We start from the raw sequence: 8,265 nt of genomic DNA, 5'->3' as shown, positions 1-8,265 counted from the left end.
CACCCTATCAAATGCCTTAGGTAGGTCAATCGCGATACAATCCATTTGAGCTGTATCGAGGATATATGCTATATCTTGCTGGAATCCTACAAGTTGAGCTTCAGCGGAATAACCTTTCCTGAACCCAAACTGCCTTCTATCAAATGAGTTATTAATTTCTCAAACAGTCTCCAGTATTCGGGAGATAGTAGATTCGAACCCCACTGTTGGCAGCCCTGAAAATGGTTTTCCGTGGTTTACCATTTTTACACCAGACAAATGATGGGGCTGTACCTTAATTAAGGCCAAGGCCGCTTCCTTCCCACTCCTAGCCCTTCCCTGTCCCATCGTCGCCATAAGACCTATCTGTGTCGGAGCGACAAAAAAAAAAAAAAAAAAAAAAAAAAAAAAAAAAAAAAAAAAAAAAAAAAAAGAAAAAAAAACAACTCAAACATGTCTAATATAATCAGAAAGAATGCTTTCCCAAAGCTTACATACAATATGATGCATATTGCATATAATGTCATGGTATTCACATGGGGTTGGTATTTATAGGAAGGTTTCTCAAATATTTTCGTTATCGAGCTCGATAGCTGCAGTCGCTTAAGTGCGGCCAGTATTCGGGACATAGTAGGTTCGAACCCCACTGTCGGCAGCCCTGAAGATGGTTTTCCGTGGTTTCCCCATTTTCACACCAGGCAAATGCTGGGCTGTACCTTAATTAAGGCCACGGCCGCTTCCTTCCCACTCCTAGCCCTTCCCTGTCCCATCGTCGCCATAAGACCTATCTGTGTCGGTGCGAAGTAAAGCAACTAGCTAGCTTCCCTTCCTCTTCCTTGTCTATCCCTTCCAAACTTCCCATCCCCCCGCCTGAGCGAGGCACTGGTCGTTCTCCCCAGTTGTATCCCCCGACCCGGAGTCTGAAGCTTCAGGACACTGCCCTTGATGCGGTAGAGGTGGAATCCCTCGCGGAGTCCGAGGGAAAACCGACCCTGACGGATAAACACATAAAGGAGAAGAAGAAAACCAGGTAAGTATATTTCTTGTTTTTCTTTTTTACAGTTTGCTTTACGTCGAACTCACGACCACCGAATTACTAGTCCAAGATCTTACCGCTACGCCAACAACTGCTCGGCGTGCACACTAACGTACGTGGCTTATACGGTGCGAGAGCAGCGTCAACATCATTATTTTTATTTTCTATACGTTTGGCCATCTGGAGTTCCCACTTTGGGTACTTTCATTTCTAGCCATGCCCTGCATGTTCTATAAATTTGAGCGAAATCGGTGGTGACGCGTAGGGAATGCCCCCTTGTTAGTTGTCTCTCGATGGCCGCGAACGTGGAACGTTGTGGAGTACGTCTGTTTGGAAACCGTTCCGGATACAGTCTTGCAAACTCTACCATTGCAATCCGCTTTGCCGTATGCAAGCACCAGGTCGGTCACTTACGCAGCTGTGAACTGGTACATGTCGCACGTTACTGCACTGGCACACAAGTAACGCAGTACGATGCGCATCAAGGAATGTTATTAGGCTGAGGTCGTCCATCCGCACTACACAGATGGCTAAAGGATTGCATACCTTCCGTATCAAGACTCCAAATCGGAACAAATTGTCACAACTATTCTCAGAATTCGACGCTCTCCAGCGCCCAAACCGTGCATTTCTGGACAGGGGCTCCTTCATGAAAACCGATCAGTCCGCCGTCCCGCACTGAGCCTTGTCGGTATTTTTTGGGGACACCGGACACCTGTATATAAAAATGAATGTTTGTTTGTATGTCTCCAATGGACTCAAGGGTCTAAGCCACATTTTTCAGTAAGTTGAGTTTTTTGCGAAATAAGGGTCTATATCATCTCAGGTTATTGCATGCGAACTATGATAGTCATACCTTTAACAGAAATAGGTCATGTAGTCGCTTAAGTGCGGCCAGTATTCGGGAGATAGTAGGTTCGAACCTCCACTGTCGGCAGTCCTGAAGATGGTTTTCCGTGGTTTCCCATTTTCACACGAGGCAAATGCCGGGGCTGTACCTTAATTAAGGCCACGGCCGCTTCCTTCCAATTCCTAGGCCTTTCCTATCTCATCGTCGCCGTAAGACCTATCTGTGTCGGTGCGACGTAAAGCCAATTGTAAAAAAAAGAAATAGGTCATTTGTTAAAAAACTTTTTTGCCTGGAAGAAGGGTCTATGCCACTCATTCAAGATGGCAGCCAGTGTGTTGAATATTTCGTCCAACGAGTTAAAAAAAACCCTGAATAAAACCAGAAAAATAATATAAATATGGATAACTGGAAGGATAATGGACGTAAAAGGAAACGAAATAAGGGTGAGGCTTATACAGCAACGAAAGGCGTTATAAAAGAAGCAAAAACGAGGCCACAACAGGCGAGTGGAATAAGGGCCTATAATACATGGGTTATATTGTGCTAAGGAAGGTCCATAGAATAAATTTGGTCATTGTTTAATACATAATGCATTATACAAACCATTCATTTAATTATCATTACGATAAAATGGTATAGGGTATAACAGTATAATAATTTTCTGCTTCAGCGTTGTTTCCGGCCCGCGTGTAAGATCCAGAGCTTTGTAACAAGAATGACTGTGTAAAGGAGGAGCAGTGTACAGAATACTATACCATGCACCTTAATGAGCAGTCTTCGTTTCTTGTGAATAAGTGCCTCAAAATCTCTGAACCGAAAAGGAGGTGTAATCAGAGAACAGATGCCACTTCACGTCGGAAACATTCTTTTGAATACCACGTTCAAGCAAAAGGTAGTGACAGTAGTTCACTGCAGGTATGTAAAATAACTTTTTCAGACATGTTCAGTCTGTCTGTCCAGAGTTCTGATTTCAAAGACGCGAAATGTAGGTCAAAGACCCTAAATTCAAGGTTACTGAAGCAATGTGACTGAAGTTTTCTGAAGATGACCTCTCATCTGTGTTTGAAAGAAGATGCCACAATTTGATTGCTCCTCGGGAAAGATTTACCTTAGTTAAAGGTGTCAAGAACTGACGGAATCAGCCACTATTCCTGCCACAACTCTACGGCTCAACACTGCCCATTAAGAAAGAAAAAAGAATGACCTACTGAAGATGTGTGACTATATGTCTTAAGAATTCAGAGGATTCTATAGTGATTTGAAGTGATTCATCTCGCAATAAGTAACACTGTATTAAACTGTGAAAATGTGGTTTAGACCCTTATTCCATGATTTCAAAATGAGAAAGTGCTTTTTTTTACTACATTAATAAGGTTAATTTGTGATCATTCGATTTTCAAGTGGTCTTTAAGCATTCTGATTTATTTCAAAATATATATTTTTCATTTTCTCATTATTCAGACGTTTTTTCTGTTTTCTGAACTGACCTTTAACTACTGGACCGATTTCGCTGAAAATTTCATTGTCTGTTCTTATTACCCCTGAGAGGGTTTAGGAAGTGGGTTGAACGAAATCTAATGGGTAGTTCGGCATAAGGGTTGAGAAGGGGGAAAAAATGGAAATAGGGGAAGGTAAGTAAACCGCATGACAAGTCTGATCAGCGGGTTGCCTAACCAACAGTATGTCAAGATTAGGATGTGTTTCAAAACGTATCTTCTTCATTTTCTATAAACGGTACATAAAAATGAAAAGTCCAAGTTCAGTCCCCGTGGCATAGGGGGTGAGCAGGAGTGAAGAAAGAAAATGTCGAAAATGACAGACATTACGGGTGAATGCGTGTATGTTTCAGCACAGTTCTCAACCATACCAGATACACATTTAACTTAATATATGGAAACATTACTAAAGGAAGAGGTGAAAGGTAAAAATCAGGAAAATGACCGATATTAGTCGCGAGTTCGTAGTCTTTGGGGTAGCTGAGATGAACCGTGACACTGAATGCCGTTCGAGCCAAAGTTCATTCCCAATCGGGATGGGGGTTAGAAGGGATGAAAGGAATGTCCAGAATGACCGAGATCATGGATGTATGTATGCATATTCCAGCATAGCTCCCAACCAGACATGATACTCATTTGACTAGTGTTTGGGAAAGAAAACTGTAGTGTAAGACACCCCTACCGGTGGGGGGTTAAAAAGAGGGTGAACTATTAAAATAATAGAGAAGGATCAATATTAAAAGTGAATACCATGTATATTAATAAATATAGTTTTTCTTTTGAATGTAATTAAACGGTTTAGAAAAATATAACGCGGGCGAAGCCGCGGGTACCTGCTAGTGATAATAATAAATTTAAATTTTCAGGAGAAATTTCAGATCCATTTGAAGTTACAACAGGGGTCAGACAAGGCGATAGATTATCACCACTACTTGTCAATCTAGTTCTGGAGAAGGTGCTTCGAGAATGGAAAAATGAAACTTAAGGGATCGATATTGGTAGACTTATCAAAAACAAAATTCACCTCGATTGCCTCGCCTTTACAGATGACTTGGCAATCCTTTCCAACAACAAACAAGAAGCACTCTAATCCGTAGAAAAACTTCATGAAATAGTGGCAAGAACAGGTCTGCAAATTTCATATGAAAAGACAAAGTATATGGGAGGTACAAAATCAGGAATTAAAAATCATCCTCTGATCACTAGATATGGCAAAGTCTTGCAAGAAATTCAAATACCTAAGCGAAATTATACAACCAAACGGGATAAATTAGCAAGCAAACAAAGAAAGAATTACAAAATTACAAAAGCATACAAAATGGTCTGGAGTAAATACAACAAACAAATCTATATCCCAAAACGTAAAATTACGACACTACAACACAGTTCTCAAACCAGAAGCGCTTTATGCGTCACAAACTCTGATAAGTGCTGGCAGATCACAAATAAAAAACATCGAAAAACAAGAGAGGAAAATTCTAGGACCTAAATCCGAAAATGGCATTTGGGTAAAAAGGAAATCACAGGAAATCTATCAAGTAACAGAAAAAATCACAGACACCATTAGAAAAAGAAGATTAAAATTATATGGTCACGTGATCAGGTAAAACCACAACTAGAGTATGGTTCCAGTGTATGGGACCCTCACCAGGATTACTTGATTCAAGAACTGGAAAAATCCAAAGAAAAGCAGCTCGATTTGTTCTGGGTGATTTCCGACAAAAGAGTAGCGTTACAAAAATGTTGGAAAGTTTGGGCTGAGAAGAGTTGGGGGAAAGGAGACGAGCTGCTCGACTAAGTGGTATGTTCGGAGCGGTCAGTGGAGAGATGGCGCGGGAGGACATCAGTAGACGAATGTCTGAGTGGTGTCTTTAAAAGTAGGAAAGATCACAATATGAAGATAAAGTTGGAATTCACGAGGACAAATTCGAGCAAATATTCGTTTATAGGAAGGGGATTTAGGGATTGGAATAACTTACCAAGGGAGATGTTCAATAAATTTCAAATTTCTTTGCAATCATTTAAGAAAAGGCTAGGAAAACAACAGATAGGGAATCTGCTACCTGGGCGACTGCCCTACATGCAGATCAGTAGTGACTGTATTAGCGCGAATAAACTTGGCATATCGAAAAGGCAGTGGCAACACGAAGTGAAAGACAGCAGGAAATAACAGTTCTGCAGCCTGCTTGTGTAATGAACGCCACGAAAGAAATGGAAAAGCCTATGAAAAAGATCAAGAGCTCCTAACTTGGTCAGTACGTTAAAGGTAAGCATTTGTCATTTATAAACATGTGCTAAACTAGAGAGTTATACAAATTACAGCTAAAATCGGCAGCAATAGCATCTCATGCCAGTGAGTGATATGGGAAGAAAATCAAATCATGTGCTTTCTTTCCTTGTCGGAATTTTTTGAAGGGATTATGCGTCGATTATAAAATCCAAGACGACGGATACAAACACCTACAAATCCAAGATCGCTGCTTGGAACTCAGTTTATACGAGGTGAGCATTAAAATATTTCTATAATATGTGTACAAAATGGCCCAGGAGGAAAAATCAGCATGATGTCGATTCTCATAAGCATTTACCGTATTAATATTGTTTCTGAATCTTCGTCATTGCAATTGTTTACATTTTAAGATCTGTTCTGTTTTATTTGAAGATTTATGAATCTTAATCAACGCGAGAGGTGTTTGCCCGAATTGAAATAGCAGTGGCGATGCATAAGGCTAGAGACCAATAGAGCCGTGTCGGAAAATCGCAAAGCTGTATCCCAGGGGTGGGCCGAAACCTTTCAGCCCCTATAAAGACGTTATTGTTGTGATAGAAATGATACCTCTGAGGTTTCAAGAGGATGCGGATGAGTTTGACAGCAACGGCACTTTTCCTGACTTCCTTCATTTCTCTCTCAATATTCTCAACAGATTTCACTAATTTTATTTAATACTATTATAGATAAATGGCGAACACTCTCTACGCTAAATTGGTTGCGGTAATTCCAGACAGTCCCTCAACCGAAAATACATATCCATGGTCAAATGATTTTCCATTTCAATGCAGTAGCCTACTCAACCAGTTCTTTTTCTAAATCCTGCGTCTACATATTTCCTTCCACGTTTCTTTTTTACCATTGCAGTTTCTTCTTCGTTTTCCACTTTTGCACTTCTTTCAACGTAGCTTCGAAGCGTTTATCTCGGTACTCCAAACGTTTTTGATCCTCTCGTGGCTCCCATTTCTTTGTTCTGAACAGCCCGACATGTAGTTTCAAGACTTGATGTGCACATCTACCTTACTTTTCTCTTCGTTTGGCATCTTATTTAAGAGTCCTATATATTTATATAAACGAAGAATGCCGGGCTGAGTGGCTCAGATGGTTGAGGCGCTGGCATTCTGACCCTAACTTGGCAGGTTCGATCCTGGCTCAGTCCAGTGTGCTCAAATATGTCAGCCTAGTGTCGGTAGTTTTGCTGGCCCCGTAACAGAACTCCTGTGGACAAACTTTCGGCATCTCGACGTCTTCCAAAACCGAAAAGGTAGGTAGTGGAACGTAAAGCCAATGACATTATTATTCAAAGGAAGAATGTAATAGAATTAAAACAAATTGAAGAAGAAAATACGATTGAAATAAAGATACCATTTTTTCCTTTGCGAAAATCAAATGATCATAAATATGTCTCCCGGTCATGGTCATCCATCAACGGTTGCTGATTTCTGATGACCTCCAGCGCTAAGATGTAGTTTGCATGGTTACTAGGTAAAACTGTCAGGCCATCCATCCATACTTTACATCACAGCCAGCGCGATTGCTAGGAAACATTATCTGGCTATCCATCCATACCTTACATCGCGGCCAGCGCGGTTGCTAGGTAACATTGTCTGACCATCTATCCATACCTTACATCACAGCCAGCGCGGTTGCTAAGTAACATTGCCCGACCATCTATCCATACCTTACATCACAGCCAGCGCGGTTGCTAGGTAACATTGTCTGACCATCTATCCATACCTTACATCACAGCCAGCGCGGTTGCTAGGTAACATTGTCTGACCATCTATCCATACCTTACATCACAGCCAGCGCGGTTGCTAGGTAATATTGTCTGGCCATCCATCCATACCTTACATCACAGCCAGCGCGGTTGCTAGGTAACATTGTCCGACCATCTATCCATACCTTACATCACAGCCAGCGCTGTTGCTAGGTAACATTGTCTGACTATCCATCCATACCTTACATCACAGCCAGCGCGGTTGCTAGGTAACATTGCCTGACCATCTATCCATACTTTACATCACAGTCAGCGCTGTTGCTAGGGTTAGACTTCGGTCACACATATTGCAACGCCAACTTCCGTAACGCAAATTTTCCGATGACCCCCAGCCATAAGACATATTTATGTCGAAATTGCGAGGTCGATTGTTAGGCAAATGAAAATAGGTGCTCCAAATATCGCCTAGGTGCGCTGTTAAGATCGAGTTGGTAGGCGACAGCTAGTCAGCAAAAACATACAAACAACGAAAGTTAAAATCAACTTGAAAATAATAACACATTTGGATTATTCTAACCTGTAATTTAACAAAATTAAAAGTGTGATTTGATAGACTCTGGTGGTTATTTCAAGAACTAAACATTTTATTTAAATTAAATTGATTCTTTGTCAGGTGTAATCTGTTGTTAAATGACTGACCACTGAATTCTAAATTTATAATCATAAATTAGTCTCGACAAACTGAGGAACCTAACCGTTACATGTTATACGTTTGGAATCCACATGTAAGTGATATAAACAAAAATATCATCTGGAAGCACTTATGGTCATTCCCTAGATTGACTGAAAAAAAAAAAAAAAAAAAAAAGAACGTTCCACATAGCCTCGAAACCAATGATCTAGCTCGTTGCTCGA

Source organism: Anabrus simplex, chromosome X (genome assembly GCF_040414725.1).
Source record: "Anabrus simplex isolate iqAnaSimp1 chromosome X, ASM4041472v1, whole genome shotgun sequence".
Lineage (NCBI taxonomy): Eukaryota > Metazoa > Arthropoda > Insecta > Orthoptera > Tettigoniidae > Anabrus > Anabrus simplex.
Note: the sequence above shows the minus strand (reverse complement) of the source record.